Source organism: Meles meles, chromosome X (assembly GCF_922984935.1).
Source record: "Meles meles chromosome X, mMelMel3.1 paternal haplotype, whole genome shotgun sequence".
Lineage (NCBI taxonomy): Eukaryota > Metazoa > Chordata > Mammalia > Carnivora > Mustelidae > Meles > Meles meles.
Window position 1 is genome coordinate 23108925 of NC_060087.1, and position 18839 is coordinate 23127763.

An 18839-nucleotide genomic window follows, 5' to 3' on the forward strand; every position below is an offset into this window, starting at 1 on the left:
TCTGTCACAGCTCAAATGGCTATTTCTGCCTTGACTTCTGCAGAGAGCCACAGATTGAGGCTTCCGGAAGAAATGCTCCAATTCATTCCATGAGATGCAGCAGAATATTTGTGGAAGAATATGTAGGAGGGAGATATGTATTTGAAGTTTGCATGTGTGATGTATTTGTAGCATCACCATTACATTTATATATCTGTGATCACAAGATTGTTTATTATAGGACTCTATTTTCCTTGGAGAAATGGCAGATTAGACAAAACTCTCCCCAGCATTTGCATTTCCTTTTCCTGAAGAAGGTGCTGTCTGCCAACAGCAGTTTCAGAAAACAAACAGGAGTAGATAAAACAGTATTTCTTTAAAAACAACCTTAGGTTTGGAAAACAGAGTTCTGTACCTTACTGATTATCCTAGTGCTTTGCCTTATTTATTTTTATTGGGCTTTATTTCAAATGATAGTAAATGATAATCACAGCAATAGCTAATCTTTATTGATCATACACTGTATCAGTCAATTCTTGCATAACAAACTACTTCTAAAATCAGTGGCTTAAAGTAATAAACTATTATTGCTCATATGTCTATGGGTTGTCTGGGGTTTGGCTGATCTGGGGAGGTTAGGCTCAGCGTGTATTTCTGTTTCATGCTGTGGGTCTGTTAGTTGGCTGGAGTGACTATCTTAATCCACATTAGATCTAATCAGGTAATACTCTATGCATGGGTTGGTAGACGCAAAAGGGTACAAGCAGAACATCTGAGGCTTCAAAGCTTACACTAAGCACTCACCTCCTCTTTATTCTTTTGGTCAAATTGAGGGGTCAGGAAGATATACATTTTTTTCTTTATTAGGAGAGACTGAAAATTCATACAACAGAAGGAGGGTGAAAAATTTAAGCCATCTACTACGCACACAATGGGCCATGCTCCTTTGTTAGCATGTCACATAATCATCTCCTCTAGTTTTCAGAGCAGTCCCATGTGTTATTATCATTTTACAAATAAGAAATTGAGATTCAGAATGATTAAGTAACTTGTATAGGACCATCCTGCCAGCAAATGATAAAGCAATGATTGACATCTAAGCAGATCTTAAACACTATGGAATTTTCTCAAATGTTCCATTCTACCTGATTTCAAAAAAAAATCTATATTTAGTGTAAAGATTATAAAGATATGGGATATATTATTCAGTCATCATTATAATGATAATAACTAAGGATAGAACATAACAAAAATTCTGCTGGGATAACACTATTCATTTCTACATCAACTTCAAAATTCATTTATACATGAGACAGAATAAAGATAATATCCTCAGCAGGGAAAAACCACAGGCAAATTAATAAATTAAATTTCCATTTATAGTTCTTCTGTGATCAATAATTATTCCTTATAACAAGAAAGATCCTCGTCTTTGACAATAAACACCACATATAAAATTATAACTGGTTTTATTTTATTAAAAATGTGTACCACACAAGTATAGTTTCGTAGATTCAAATACCATTAATCAAAAGCCACAAATAGCTATAATAACCACAGAACTTTAGTGACTGAAAGTTAACTGTTTCAGTGCCAGCAGAAATGTAAGTACGCTCCTAATTAAAGTATTTCCTAATTGCCTTCTTGGCAATCAATAACGATGTGATCTTAGAATATGTCTGTATTTGCACTGGGTTCTTGATTTTGCAAATTTCGTTTTTTATTTAAAAATAGTTGTTTTCAGAAACCTGAAGAAGTTTAGTTGAATAAAAAAGTAAGTGTGTATCATAGGGCTTAGTGATAATTCTATATTGTCTGCCTACTATTCCTCCTTGCATAAAGTTTGGCTTAGTAAATACCACAAATTATTAACATTCCGGAACTAACATAAAGACAACATGGCAAAATTAAATAAGATGGACTCTGACATAAACCCAACCTTCATGTGACAAGATTACTACCCAAGCTTAAGTCATGCACAGAAAAAAGATGGATTTTATTTGGCAGCAAGATCAGCATTCATAGAAATTGGAATACTAAAGTATTGAAATGAAAGTCTATGTGTAATATGTGAAATAATACATAGACTCCTTGTCTTAGACACTATTATGTTTTTCAAGATTAATAGTTGTACTGAATTTCACACTTGGTCACTTCCCTTACTTCACACCAGAAACATTTCAGAATTTCATTAAATGCAGACTGGTAGCTAGGAAGCTGAGAGCATTTCTGTGTGTTTGTTCTGCTGAGGAAATCATATGGTATGTAATAAATACTCAATAATTATTTTTGAAGAATGCTGTATTATGAGCTTGTACACCACTAGACTCAAACAGAACTGACTTCTTAATAGTTGAATGACCTCGGTCAAGTTATTTAATACTACAAAGCCTTGTTTTGTTTTGTTTTTATCCATAGAAATGGTGACACAATCTACATATATCACAAAGTTGTTTCAAGGAGGAAATTAAAACATTTATTTACAACCAATTTCCCCCAACCTTCATTTAACTTATGGTGACTTAAAATGGAATCACACTATTAACTCAGAATGTAATAATTCTGGTCCCCACCTGCTGAGGCAGAACTCCAGTCGTTTCCCCCTAAATCTCTCCCTGTTATATTTGAATGTCCCTCAAATGTGCTCATGAGAGACCCTGTCCTAGTTTTCCACCTCTAACACTTTCACTGATACTCATGGCCTGTAACAGCACTTAAGGATCACTCTCTCCCAGCTGGCTGAAGCTGCCACTTAACTCCTAGGAAAATGCTAATATCAAATCCTATGCTGCTATTTCTTGTTCTGATATTGCAGCCTCTCTGAGTACCCAAAGGACATTGCGTTCTCTGAGGTCCTCATTGAATTGAAGCTTCTATGTAATCAATGCACAAGTAGAAGGATCATCCTTGTCCATCAGCCTGCAACCTCTCTTTCTCTAAAGCTCAGTTACAAGTCAAGTTGCTGAGCTAGGGAAAGTCTATATCTGAGACAGAAATTTTGCTATTATATATCTCTGGTCAGGTGAATTAATATTCTCTCTCTCTCTCTCTCACACACACACACACACCATCTCCTAATCTCCCTAAGTTTCCCTCCTCTAGCTTGGATCTTAGTATATATGAGAAGAGAAAACTCACTTGTATCTTGCTGCCAACCACAGCTCTTTGGAATGGACTATTTGGAGGAAATAAGATAATAAGATACCTGTACCAGGGGTTTGCATACCTGGTACCTTGTGGCTCACCATTAATATGGGCCCCATCACCTAGAATGGCTCCTTTAAGATTTTTCTGAATCTAGGTCCTTAAAATCATCCCCAAATATCATTATTTGGTCTGGGATCAGTTGCTGGCATCACTAATTTTTCAAAGTTCCCATGAAACTCTTAATGTGTAGCTCAGGGTTAAGAATCACTGGTTGAGACAATCTGATAAAAACCTATTTTATCACATAAAATGTGTATTTGCTTTTGTTTATAATTTTAGTAAAATGTCAGGTGTCTGTGAACACCCTGAAATCTAGTTTAAGGATAACTGACTTAGAGCCAGTAAATTTGGGTGTTTCTCCAGAAGTGGAGTAGCCATAGTGGGCAGGCTGCTAGAAGAGCTACTAACAAGGGTTTGTCTTAGAATTAAACAATAATCAGCTTTCTCTAATACAGTGGACTTTTTCAATGTATCTCTGTTTCCCCAATGTTCCTGGTATTATGTGTTGTTCTTGTGATTAACAAATGTTTGTTGATTTAATGTTATTAAAGTTCATATTACCACCAAAATTAAGAAGAATATTTAGATATGATAAATCAGAATGAAAATCATAAAAAGAAATTTGTAAGTACTACACTTCGGGAAAGTAGAAAGTTTCACTGAGTTGGTCAATTAACACTGAAAAAAATCTGTCCTAGGTTTAGAGAAATATTAATAACCATTTCTCATACAATAGAGGAAAATATCAGTGAGAAATATTTCACCGATTTTGTGGCAAGAGGGTCAGAGAAGTACTAGGAAGGTTTTGAGTAAATAACCACTTGCTGGGATGTCTGGAAACATACATGAGACTCAATTTTTATTACACTTTAATAAAATCAGCAAGAGTGTTTTCTAGCTAAGACAATGTGGGGAAATTAAATTGCATTTAAGACCAGTCATTGAGATGTTTTAATTATACCAGAAATACAATGAGTGTTTTCAAATTCTGACAACTCCAAAATCAAGTGTAAGATATATTTAGGATACTTGGAGTTAGATATTATGACCCATTTTGGGGATTTTGACAAATATCATGATAGGCCAAAGACAGGTTGTAGAAAGGTAGAGGAGAAAAGGAGGAGGGGGAAAGGAAAGAGAGGGAAAGTTAGTTTAAGGTTTGTGAATATTTGCCTCTGTAGGGAAGAAGATTTATAAACAATTTTATAAGGAACCCTATGGAGGAATATGAAATAAAACAGCCTTTATAAAATATCAAAACATAAAAAGACTAGTCTATTGTCAAGAAGAATGGATATAGGCATATGCAATGAAATATGGATAATTTTTCAATTTTCTATCAATATTACCATCTCAGGGTAACCACTCTGAATACACACACACACACAGTTTGACATTTTCTACACACATTCACACACATACTTTTTCTTTCAATATGAGATAATGTCCATTTTAATTTGTTATTTTTTCATTTAATGTATTATTTATATCTTTCATTGCTATTAAATATGTTCCACAATATCATCTTAAAGGCAGCATACTAACATGTAGTTGTAGCATTGTCTCATTATCAAAGCAACACTGGAATGAATATTCTTGTACATGGATCTTTGTGCACACATTTGTTATCTAGGAAAATTCCTAGATGTGGAAAGCCTGGTTCAGAACAAACAATTTAAACTGCCAATTCAAAACACTTGCGATATTGTGTCCTATCTTACAACATGGTTATATGAATTTATAATCTCTCTGAACTGTATACAAGTTTAAAGAGTCATTATCCCTAACACTGTATTACAGAGAAAAAGGGGAGAAAAATTGATCTGATGCATAGAATTTCAAGCGCCCCTCTCATGCACTTCCTTATTTGTTTATAATGATCTGAGGTTTCAGATTGGCAAGGATGTATTTCCAGTAACAATTACATTTTTATTTGCCCTTTATCTCCAATTAGAGTCTGAATTGTTGTGGGTAGAGACAATAGTTTATTTACTATTGCATTCCCAATATAAAATCTACATTCTTAAAAAAAACCTACATTCTTCATGTTATAGGCATTTAAATATTTGTTTAATAAATAATAACAAATATCATATTTAAATAATTGTGATCACCCCAACTTTTAGGACTTAGAATAGGATAAATCATAGCAGATAATGGCAATCTATCAATATGCCACAGTGGTATCCCACAAGGTGAAAGTAATGCAATTAAAGCAAATATAACAACAGGAACAATAAAATTCACTAAAGGTAGGGATTCTCAGGAAATATGTACTATTAAGAAACAAATTCATGCATTATGTGCTCAAAATAATTAAATAAGAAAAATGAGTGATACCCACTTTGATTAATAACTTATATTTTATTGTGATTTGACTCGTGTCCTTTTAAAGAAATATTAAAATTGTGAAGTTTTACAAAGTTATCCATTAAAATTTGCAATAAATAATCTTCTTTTAAGGAGTATGCAACCTCTATAGAGCCTCTAACATTTTAAACAATAAGAATAAGTATAGTTTTTATTTAATCAAGAGCATCAGAAAAAAATTGGAAGTTTTATTTTACAACTACTTCTTCTGGAAAGGCCAACACTATACTTGAATTCATTTGGTTGCTTTAAGAGACACTTACTACTTTATAAAATAGTATAAGAAGTAGCTTCTTAACCTTACAAATAAACAGCTTATATGATTTTAGGTCATATCTTCCCAGGTAACGGATACCATATTTTTTCTTGGATGGAAAATATTCTGCAGTGTAAAAGTGTCAAGATAGTACGAATAATTTAGATCTTTCTAACTCAGACAAACCTTACTGGTAACACCTCATATTTGTTTTTCAGTATTATTTTGTGAAATATGTTATGTAGGTAATTGAAAGATTATAATCTTTTTTGAATTCTGGTTTAAAAGATAATCTTGTTTTATATGCTTCTATGATGTGAAGCAAAAATCCTATTCAGTTTGTAACAGACATAGTTGTTTTCAGCATGTGCTACCTTTTATCTCTATAGTGTATTTATGCCTTAAATGAATGCTATTTTAGAAAAAATATAAGTCCAATGCTATTTCTTTTCATTGTAACGTATTACATACACAAGAGATGAAAAGGTCTAATTGGTTTCAACAATAAACACTAACCTGTTCTCTACACCAGTGCTTCTCAAACTTTAATGTACATATAAATCTACTGGAGAATCTTTTTAAAATGTAGATCCTGATTCAGTAAGTCTGGAGGAGGTGCAAGATTCTGAATTGCCCAGCAGTTTCCTGATGATACTTCAGATGCTCCTGGTCCAAAGGTTACACAAGGAGTAGCTAGTATCAGAGAAAGACAAATACCATATGATTTCACTCATATGTGGAATTTAAGAAACAAAATAACCAAGCAAAGGGGAAAAAATGAGAGAGAGAAAGAGAGAGAGAGAGAAATCCAGACACAGACTCTTAACTGTAGAGAACAAACTGATGGTGACTAGAGGGGAGGTGGGTGGGGGGATGGGGAAATAGAAGATGGGAACTAAGGAAGATACTTGTTTTGATGAGCACCAGGTGTCATATGGAAGCGATGAATTAGCATATTGTACACCTGACTAGTATAGCATTTTATGTTAACTAACTGGAATTAAAATAAAAACTTAAAAAAAAAAAGGTCCATGATGGGGGAATGGGGAGGAGAGGTGTATTAAAGGAAAGATACAAGGCAACTGGAAAAAAAAAAAGTTGTAACTTTCCTTTGACAGGTATAGATATTGATCTGGGGATTTTTACTCTGTGAATGGTTGCTTGTTTGTTTTGTTTTTAATTATTTTACTGTTACAAATAATCTGGTAAACTACATCTAAATTAAGTTGTAGATGAGGTTCAATGAGTGAATGTGTAAGCAAGCCATCTTTTTCAAAAACCTTGAAAAAAGAAGCAAATAAATGAACTAAGCAAAAAGAGAAAACTATGATTAATCATAGGAAAAAGAGTGAGCCCAATAGTAATTTCAAAGGTCTGTTTTATAATATCAAGGAGAGTCAGGCAGAGAAGGACACAGTACTGAATAGCTTCTTTGCAGCCGTGAGAGAGCAACGACAATATGGAAGTGGCGAAGTTTAGTTCAACTTGAGCAAATCAAATTCTGACAGACTCAAATATTTTGCAAATAAGTAGTTGTTTTAGGTTATTTTTTTAAAATACTGAATAACAATGCAGTTTGAAAAGGAGGATATTTGCTTGTCAAAATACTTAAAGATTATTTTTATTTTATTCTTCTGTGAGCATTTTATGGTATCAAAAAGAATTCCCAAGAATTCTTTTCTTGAATAATCATTACAAATTTGTTAATTTATTAAGTTTCACCTCAAATATTCTGTTTGGTTATTTTACATATGAAAGATACAGACTTCTGTGGCATGAATTAGTGCTCCAGAGTATAAAACTGAATTGATAGAAATCAAGATGTTTTTCCACTGAAAAAGAATGGAGTTGCAAGGTGTGTTATCAGTTTGCAGTAGTCTTTTTAAAGGCAATAACTGTGGCTCTCAAAGCTTTGAAGAAGTGGTTCCAGTTGCTAAGGCATCTTCCCAAGAAGAGAAAAACGTCCTCATCCCTGTAATCAGTCATTGCATTTTTACCAATATAAAAATCACAAGATTACTGGACATGCGGGGAAAAAAATCTTTATTCATCTTTATTCAGGAAAAATAGCTTCCAGAAAATATTATCATGAGGAAAACAAAACAAAACAACTGTATCTTGGATATGTTCTGACAGCTAACATATTGTCAGCCTGTAGGATGCAACCTGTTCTTAGTTTGGTCTCCCAAAAGCAGACCCCAAGATCGGAATCTGCGTGAAAGTGGTTTATTAGGAAGTCTTTTCAGTGGAAAAACAAGCACATGAATAAGGAAAAAAATGGTAAGTGAATAAAATAAATGGGACAGGGAAAGACAAAAGACAAAAAAAAGTATCAAGAAGAAATATATCAAAGTCCCAAAGAGGTGAATTAGTGTCAAAGTTACTGTCCTTGGGACACACTGTAGATCACACCTCTAGCTGTCTCAACCAGAGAGCAAAAAAGCTCGAGTATTTATACCCCTGTGACTAGCTGAGCAGCCTTCAGTAGTTAAGGACTATGCCTTGGGGATCATAAATTACCAGGAACTTCTGGCTCTCTCTGTTCAGGCAAAGCAGTTCTGCGGCCTGAGCAGAGTTTCCAGACAACAAAGGTGTGAGTGGACAGGAGTGAAAGCTCACCAGGAAGCCATGTGCACACAAATAGTAAAAGGGGCAGATAGGACATGAACAGAACACAGAATAGTCTTCCCTTTCCAATTATTCAAAATAAAACCATAAGATAAATGTTTATTTTAAAAAATTAATATTTGTGTTACCTCAGTCTATCAAAAGAAGGTGATATTGTTAAACAAAAAAGGGAAAATATATACATGTGCTAAATTAGTAAGAGGAACCATTTATAGTTACTGTTTAACTTAATTTTGCTTATCTACGGAGTTTTCTAGTAACAAGTAATCCTTGGTCTTGGACCTTCCCATCGAAAAAGTTATTGGTGTCTCTGTGTAGGACTCTCTTTCAATAATGAGCTTCATTCAGAGCACTTTACCATTTTTTTTTAAAGAATTTATTTATTTATTTGACAGAGAGATCACAAGTAGGCAGAGAGGCAGGCAGAGAGAGAGGAAGGGAAGCAGGCTCCCCGCGGAGCAGAGAGCCCGATGCGGGGCTCGATCCCAGGACCCTGAGATCATGACCTGAGCCGAAGGCAGCGGCTTAATCCACTGAGCCACCCAGGCGCCCCCACTTTACCATTTTTATTTTTTCCCTTGGACAATGATTATTCAATGACCCAGGGTTGCTTAGTTTAAATCACCTAACCAATATCTCTAAAAATAAACCAAGAAGCAAGTTTCTCCCTCAATTTCATAACTCTTCCATTTTTGTTTCATAATGGTTTTCAAAATTTTGTTTGGCTTGTTGCTGCCATGCTTCCTGAATTTTGTTTTTTTGTTTGTCTAATGCTTCTTAACATCTTTCCTAATGTCTTAGACTATTTCTGAATTGCTTGTTTTAGTCAGGACTTCGACTGCAAGGAACAAACACATGACTGAAACATGCTTATGCCCAAGTGATATTTATTGGCCAGACTATTTGAGGAAGGTGGAGATCGAGCTGGCCTGAGAGCATTAGAATTAGTAGGTGAAATGCCAATTGGACTTCACCTCCATCTCTTATCCTGGTAGTCTACATCTGCTAAATTATCCTCTCAACACAGTATCTCTACTTGAAGCAGGATGTTGCTGTAGGCTCTTCAGAGCTTACAGTCTGTTATTGTTGTGAATGGTGCTGAAAGGATTACTTTCTTTTTTGCAGCACCAGTTTGAAGAATATCAGAGAAGGAATCTACATCCCCAGCTTAGATCATGTGTCCTCCTTTAGATCAAATACACTGGGGAGAGGGATGTGTGAGGTTCTGGAATTGAGTCATGCATCGGACTCCTTCTATGCAATGAGTCTGCCTCTTCCTCGCCTCTCCCCCTGCTTGTGCTCTCTCTCACTCTCTGACAAATAAATAAATAAATAAAATCTTTTAAAAAAGGTGGGGGGCGCCTGGGTGGCTCAGTGGGTTAAAGCCTCTGCCTTAGGCTCAGGTCATGATCTCAGGGTCCTGGGATCAACCCCGCATGGGGCTCTCTGCTCAGCAGGGAGCCTGCTTCCCTTCCTCTCTCTCTGCCTGCCTCTCTGCCTACTTGTGTTCTCTGTCGAATGAATAAATAAAAATCTTTAAAAACAATCTGTTTCTAAACATTACAGTGAACATTTTTATCTAACTGGCATCTATTCACGTTTCCTTTGATTATAACTTCTCATTCTCAGTGGGTGAGAGCCTACTTTCAAAGGTACCCACCCTGAGGAAGGAGAACCAAGTGATTACAAGAGGAAGTCCAAGGCCCAGAGATATTCCCAAATCCTTGAAAAGCCATACTTGGTCTTTGCATGTTCTTGAGACTATGCATTTCTCTTTGCTAAGGCCAATTTTGCCTGTTTTCTATTACTTTCAACTGAAATAATTCTGAGATATACAATTACTCAGTGGTGCTATGTATTTAGGGAACATCATTTTCAAATGTCATGAACCGAGTTCACTGAAACCTCAAAAGTTGTCAATTTTTAGAACAACGAGCACAGAATGAGGCAGTGAATTTTACATGCTATACTAAAAGAAGATTAGTGAGCTCATAAACTATCATCTTAACACAGGACTAAAATTTTCAGAATGAAAGTAACTCCCTAAGGGAACACAAACTTAAGAATATAATGTTAGAAACTGAGAAGACCTGGAGAAATGCATGTTTAAATATTGCATCAAAATAAGTTCAACATGCATAAAGATTCCATATCACATAGAGTGTTTTTGCTTGAATTTCTGTAAAATAATCTATTATTATCAGTGAAGAAACATTCTTTGAAAGCTCTAGTGTGTATAGGTTAGCTTATCAAAGGCAGTCATGAAACTGAAGTGAAGCAAACCACAGGGCCTGGGTTACTTGGGCAATCACTTTTAAAGAATGCCTTTGCTAGGGTTTCTAGCCTATCCTAATTAATTATTCAGTGACATTTACATCATTTTACCTGACTTGAAGTCAGTTAAAACACAACACCTGCCAAGAAGATGAAGAACACTATATTTTCTTAAAGACTCCCAACATTATATTGAAGCAATTTCATTAGGTCTCAGACTTTCATTTTTAAGAAATTACAAATTCAAGTTTTCACAGCTGCTGCTTATTTGTTGCTTTACAGAGAGGAGAGAGTATTGCAATGCATTTCCACAGGGGAGCCTAAGAAGTATAAATGGATTGAGTACTACTGCCAGTTGATGACTTTGAGAAAATGGCTTTCTCCTATCACAGGAATAAACACGGCTGGCAAAAAGATACTTTTGACTAATGAAGTCTGAAGACTTGAGGCAAAGACAATTACAGGGTAAACCAATCTTTCTTTCTTCCTTCCTTCTTTCCTTCCTTTCTTTCTTCCTTCCTTCCTTCCTTTCTTTCTTTCTGGTTTATATTTTATTTATTTATCTGAGATAGAGAGTGCAGACGGAGAGGCAGAAGAAGAGGGAGAGAATCTCGAGCAGACTCTATGCTGAGCACAGAGCCCAAGGTGGGATTTGACCCCAAGACCTGAGATCATGACCTGAGCCGAAATCAAGAGTTGGATACTCAGCACACATAGGTGGCTCAGTCATTAAGTGTCTGCTTTTGGCTCAGGTCACAATCCCAGGATACTAGGACCAAGACCCACACTGGGCTCCCTGCTCAGCAAGAAGCCTGTTTCTCCCTCTCCCACTTCCCCTGCTTATGTTCCCTCTCTTGCTGTATCTCTCTCTCTCAAATAAATAAATAAAATCTTAAAAAAAAGAGTTGGACACTCAGCCAACTGAGTCACCCAGGCGTCCCCAGGGTAAACCTTTACATTTGATAAATAAAATCCCTCAGTTTCAGTGAAAGTGTAATTCAGGGTTATTTCCTTAAAATCTCTCAAGTTTTTCATCAGTCAAATTTGGATTTCAAGTTGGAGTGATAAGGGAAAAAGTCTGTGCATATTATTTGAATTAGTTACAAAGCTAGCAACTGCTTTTACACTATTTAGATTGAGGAGAGTTGAAACTTCTTCTCGGGGTATCTTGACTTAAATATACAATTGGGGCCTATCAAGAGTCCCCAAAAGCCCCTGAGAAGCTTTGGGTAACTTCATCCCCTCCCCGTGCCCCCATAGATGCATACTCACATACAAACAGATGCCATTCCTCAAGCAACACAGCTAGCCAGTATTCTTACACATATCAGTTATATTTATAGGACTATAATTTATTTTCTTGTGAGTTCTAAAGAACCAAAGATCAGTAAACATAATAACTATGACAGTAGTAATGACAACAATATTTACTTTTACTGAATCCTTTCCATATGCCAAAGACTTCTGAACGACTCTATGTGTATTACATCATTACTATATGTCAAGTATTTTTCTAAATGCATCACATGTAATTAACTAATTATTTTTCATAACCAGCCCTTCAAGAAATATTCTATTTGTATTCCTGTTTTTTAGATAAGGTAGCTGAGGCATACTGTTTAAATGTCCTGCTGAGGATTGTACAACTAGAAAGTAGAAGACTTTAAATATCGCCCCACACCCTGAGTTATCCATCTTAACTCACAAATCCCAAATACTTCCAAGTATGGATGCTTATTAGAATCAAACTAGTTATTTATTTATTGAATCAGTCTAGCCGAGTATTAAAAGTATGGACTTTGAGTCAGACATACTTTTAGTATATTGAACAAGTTAACTTTTCTTTGCCTTGGTTTAATAATTTAATTTTCTATAATATTGGAATAAAATGAATTATTATGTAAGAGATTAATTAAAGAATATATATATGTATGTGTTTGTATATCTGTGTGTGTTTGTGTAACATCACATTTCAAAGCATTTATTTTTTTTCAAGAGATGATATTGATTTCATGTATTATGCCCTTTCTGCCAATTTCCAGGAAGAACGTAAGTCACGTTAGTCAAAAATATAATTATATTTTTATATAAATATAATTATATCAGCTTTCTCTGCTGAGGCAAAATTATAAAGAATGTAAACCTAGAACACCACGTTCTCAAATAGGGAATTGAAGCTAGAGAAATAGAATGTATCACCTCTGCCAAAGGAAAGATAAAGACCTAGCAGGAGCACCTCCAAAGAACCTATAAAAATGCACATTTTTCTTTCTCACATTCAGGCTGAGGGAGCATGCAGTTGTTGTACAATAATGCCCATCAGGAAAGACCTTTCTTCTTTCCCTTACTGTTCATCTCTACCAATGCTTTGACATGGGCAGGATTTAAAGGAATCCAAGTAGGAGTACAAATGTTAGGATGCATTGGGGTATAGATGGCTCTTCTTTTCACTACATCTGTATCTTTGGGGTAAATACCCAGTAGTGCAATTGCAGGGTCATAGGGAAGCTTTATTTTTAATTTCTTGCGGAATCTCCACACTGTTCTCCAAAGTGGCTGTACCAACTTGCATTCCCACCAACAGTGTAAGAGGGTTCCCCTTTATCTGCATCCTCTCCAATGCACGTTGTTTTCTGTCTTGCTAATTTTGGCCATTCTAACTGGTGTAAGGTGATATCTCAATGTGTTTTTAATTTGAATCTCCCTGATGGCTAGTGATGATGAGCAATTTTTCATGTGTCTGATAGCAATTTGTATGTCTTCATTGGAGAAATATCTGTTCATATCTTCTGCCCATTTTTTGATATGATTATCTGTTTTGTGTGTGTTGAGTTTGAGGAGTTCTTTGTAGATCCTGGATATCAACCTGTTGTCTGTACTGTCATTTGCAAATATCTTCTCCCATTTCGTGGGTTGCCTTTTTATTCTGTTGACTGTTTCCTTTGCTGTGCAGAAGCTTTTGATCTTGATGAAGTCCCAAAAGTTCATTTCCGCTTTTGTTTCCTTGGCCTTTGGAGACATATCTTGAAAGAAGTTGCTGTGGCTGATATCGAACAGGTTACTGCCTATGTTCTCCTCTAGGATTCTGATGGATTCCTGTCTCACGTTGAGGTCTTTTATACATTTTGAGTTTATCTTTGTGTACGGTGTAAGAGAATGGTCGAGTTTCATTCTTCGAGATATCGCTGTCCAGTTTTCCCAGCACCATTTATTGAAGAGACTGTCTTTTTTCCACTCTATATTTTTTTCTGTTTTGTCGAAGATTATTTGACCATAGAGTTGAGGGTCCATATCTGGTCTCTCTACTCTGTTCCACTGGTCTATGTGTCTGTTTTTATGCCAGTACCACGCTGTCTTGGTGATCATAGCTTTGTAGTAAAGCTTGAAATCGGGTAACGTGATGCCGCCAGTTTTGTTTTTGTTTTTCAACATTTCCTTAGCAATTTGGGGTCTCTTCTGATTCCATACAAATTTTAGGATTATTTGCTCCAGCTCTTTGAAAAATACTGGTGGAATTTTGATCGGAATGGCATTAAAAGTATAGATTGCTCTAGGAAGTATAGACATTTTAAGAATGTTTATTCTTTCGATCCAAGAGCATGGAATGGTCTTCCATCTTTTTGTGTCTTCTTCAATTTCTTTCATGAGTGTTCTGTAGTTCCTTGAGTACAGATCCTTTACCTCTTTGGTTAGGTTTATTCCCAGGTATCTTATGGTTCTTGGTGCTATAGTAAATGGAATCGATTCTCTAATTTCCCTTTCTGTATTTTCATTGTTAGTGTATAAGAAAGCCACTGATTTCTGTACATTGACTTTGTATCCTGCCACGTTACTGAATTGCTGTATGAGTTCTAGTAGTTTGGGGGTGGAGTCTTTGGGGTTTTCCATATAAAGAATCGTGTCATCTGCGAAGAGAGAGAGTTTGACTTCTTCCTTGCCAATCTGGATACCTTTTATTTCTCTTTGTTGTCTGATTGCCGTTGCTAGGACTTCTAATACTATGTTGAACAAGAGTGGTGAGAGTGGGCATCCTTGTCGTGTTCCTGATCTCAACAGGAAGTCTGCAAGCTTTTTCCCATTGAGGATGATATTTGCTGTGGGTCTTTCATAGATAGATTTTATGAAGTTCAGGAATGTTCCCTCTATCCCTATACTTTGAAGCGTTTTCATCAGGAACGGATGCTGGATTTTGTCAAATGCTTTTTCTGCATCAATTGAGGGGACCATGTGGTTCTTCTCTCTTCTCTTATTGATTTGTTCTATCACATTGATTGATTTGCGAATGTTGAACCAACCTTGCAACCCAGGGATGAATCCCACCTGGTCATGGTGGATAATCTTTTTAATGTGCTGCTGGATCCTGTTTGCTAGGATCTTGTTGAGAATCTTTGCATCCATATTCATCAGTGATATTGGTCTGAAATTCTCCTTTTTGGTAGGGTCTTTGCCTGGTTTGGGGCTCAGGGTAATGCTGGCTTCATAAAAAGGGTCTGGAAGTTTTCCTTCTGCTTCAATTTTTTGGAACAGCTTCAGAAGAATTGGTGTTATTTCTTCTTTGAAAGTTTGGTAGAATTCCCCAGGGAATCCATCAGGTCCTGGGCTCTTGTTTTTTGGGAGGTTTTTGATCACTGCTTCAATCTCGTTACCAGATATCGGTCTATTCAGGTTGTCAATTTCTTCCTGGCCAAACTGTGGAAAGAACCAAGATGCCCTTCAACGGACGAATGGATAAGGAAGATGTGGTCCATATACACGATGGAGTATTATGCCTCCATCAGAAAGGATGAATACCCAACTTTTGTAGCAACATGGACAGGACTGGAAGAGATTATGCTGATTGAAATAAGTCAAGCAGAGAAAGTCAAGCATCATATGGTTTCACTTATTTGTGGAGCATAACAAAGAACATGGGGGACATGGGGAGATGAAGAGGAGAAGGGAGTTGAGGGAAATTGGAAGGAGAGATAAACCATGAGAGACCATGGACTCTGAAAAACAACCTGAGGGTTTTGAAGGGGCAGGGCATGGGAGGTTGGGGAACCAGATGGTGGGTAATAGGGAGGGCACCTATTGCATGGAGCATTGGGTGTGTTGCAAAAACAATGAATACTGTTACGCTGAAAAGAAATTAAAAAAAAAAGAAATTAAAAAAAAGAAAAAAATGTTAGGATGCAGAAAGTTGCAAGAAGATTTATCTACAAATTGAGATGAATGAGTTAAATAATATTTTGGACTGGATGCCTTCAATTGCAAAATTAAGGCTTTGTTTTTGACTTGGAGTAACAATGGAACTTTATGCCTCTGAAAAGCTGAGAAATCAAGGAACCTGCCCTTTTTAACATCCTGGGTTAAGAGGACCACCTGCACTGAGCAGGTTTATATGTACTGCAGAAGACAAACATCAAATTACTTTTATGCATATTTCATGTGCTTCTCTCTTGTTCCAAATACTATTTTTTGCCACTTAAGTTCTCAAAATGTAAAATGTAGGATCTTGATCTGTAAAAGAATAACATTTTAGTCAATGTAATGGATTTAGAAGATGTAGAAGACTCAGACTATCCAAAACACCCTCCAAAATCCTATTATGTAATCTTTGCCAGAGGAAAAAGTCCCCCATCTCTTTGCAAAGGTCACTAATAAGTCCCTTTTTGTCTGTTATTGTTACTTGCCTGGGTATTAACACCCATATTCAACATGGCCTGCAGGGGATGCGGAGAGAGACTGAAGTTTAGAGTAAAAATAAAGAAGCATTCATACAAAAATATTTTAGGATGTTTGTTAAGAACATCAATAATCTGATAAATAATCATGGGAATCAATTGTGAAAATGCTGGACCAAGGAAGGTATAATATATCTTTAGATCAGACTGATTATTTTACATTTATTAATTTAGTAGAGGTTTGCATCCAATGTGTTAGTTGGCAGATGACTGAAGCTTTAATAGTTTTCTCGGTGATTAATGCAATTGGATGCAATTATGTTAAACATCTTAAATGACACTGACATAGTAGAGACAGCGGTCAGATTATTTGAGGAATAGGAATGTTATGTGGTACTCATACCATGTGACCCACATATCCATTCTCAAACTCAAAGAGGCTTGCTTCACCAAGGTATTGAGGAAGATACAGATGAAGACAACACACAAATATTTAAAGAGTACTTTATTGGGAGAATGAAATGCAATTTTATTGGCTCCAGATCTCCATGGGATCAGAAGGTTGCAGAATGCAGTTAACCACAAGAAAAAAAGTGGACATCATTGACACAACAGGCAGCAAAGAAAGTATGGCAATCACCTTTCAAAGGATGCCCTGACTTGCAAAGATCTCTAGTTATGCCTAATTAGCCACAAAATACCTTAAATTTGCCTTAATTTGCATAATAAAATGTAGAGCAAAATGAAACAAAACTTCAGTCTTGCCTTAAGACAACATAAAAGAGTCACAGTTTATCACCCTATTTCCACCTTTGAGTCAGTTCGCAAGCCCAGAAAATCATGGGATACCACTGAAGACTCTCCTATAACACCAAGAGTACTATGTATCTCTACCCAGGTTTCCCAAAGTGACTTGTACTGATTAACCTGAGTCATTAGGTGCTAAGAAAGTGAAATCCAAATATTTCAGGTACACTTGTAGAAGATATTGATTAAAACTTATTTTTGAAGACACAAATGTTACTGTGCTCTGGAGTAAGAAACTTCATCTTTCAAAGGAAGTTCTAAGTCTATGTGGTTTGACGTAGAAGTATATATAAGTATCTGTGTACATATGCATATATACATAAATGGACAACTACTTATAAAATAGTGTGATCTTAACATCAATGCTTTGTTAGTTTAGAAAGTCTCAAGAAGAATCTTTTGAATATCCTGGTTCCTGCTAAAATAGTGAATATAACATCCCCAGGGGAATGGCAGAGGTTAGAACCACCATGAACAAATCAAAAGAAGCAGAAGTGGTAATTGTCAGCACATATTGTTTCTTCAGTTTGGTCAGCACAGAATGTTTATAGACTTGGAGAAGGATAATAGATTAACATGACCTTAATGAGGCAATGACTCCTGTTGCAAACGTGTTTTCTTAACTAGAGAAAAGCAGTGTAGTTTTTGGCATTCAGCACTCATCTATTGATTTTGTGAATGCATTTTTCTCCATTGCAACAAATTGAGACAATGAGAAATAGTTTGCATTCATCCTAGGGCAAGTTTATCTACACTCCCTCTCTTTCCCAGCTCTCCAGTAGACTTTTTTTCACTCCTTATGTTAATTTACTTCCTAAACAAAATGCTTTAACTCTTCCTTTATGGAAAAAAAAAGAGTCAGCCAACTACTCTACAAAAGAAAGGTGACAAGGTTTATGGGGTTTTCTTAAAGAGGGGTAGAAACCCAACTATGGATAAGGGCATTCTTATGGCTAATTTTAAAGGCTCTGTAGAACTTGGAATCATGGTGTTCAGCTCAGCAAATATGACTGATCCCTAAATGCACTATATGTTGGGGATGTCAACATGGATAAGGCTATGACAGACCTTTGCCTGGGAAAGGAGCTTCAATTCTGATGAGGGACACAGAGATACAACTCGATTCATTCCTTGATCCCTCAAGTACTAAGTGTCTACTCTGTGCCAGGAACTATGCTATCTGTTAGATATATAAAGGTTTCAAAAAGGAGACATGGTGAGACTGATTTTCTAAGTATATAGATTTTAATAAACAACCCAAACAAATAAAATTTGGAAATATTTCTATGAGAAGTTGTTAGGAAAAAGAGAAATGTATTGGTGAGATCCTATGAAAAGAAGTTTAACCTAATCTTAGAGAAGAAGGATAGCTTCTATGTGTTGTTAATAACAAATGGGGGGTCTCTAGTTAGAGTGAATATCATTTACCATGTCCCTATTCTAGTAGATGATTCATTAAAAATCCAAGTACATTCAGCCTGATGGAAGTTGGGAGAAGAGGCAAGCTTTATGTGGGGGGAAGCTTAGGAAGTGGAGGTCAGATGATTCAGGGCCTTGCCAGCCATATTAAGAATTATGTTCTTTATCCTAGAAATGCTAAACTGTTGAATATGTTTTAGCAGGTGGGGTAACATGATTATACCTAAACTTTCTGA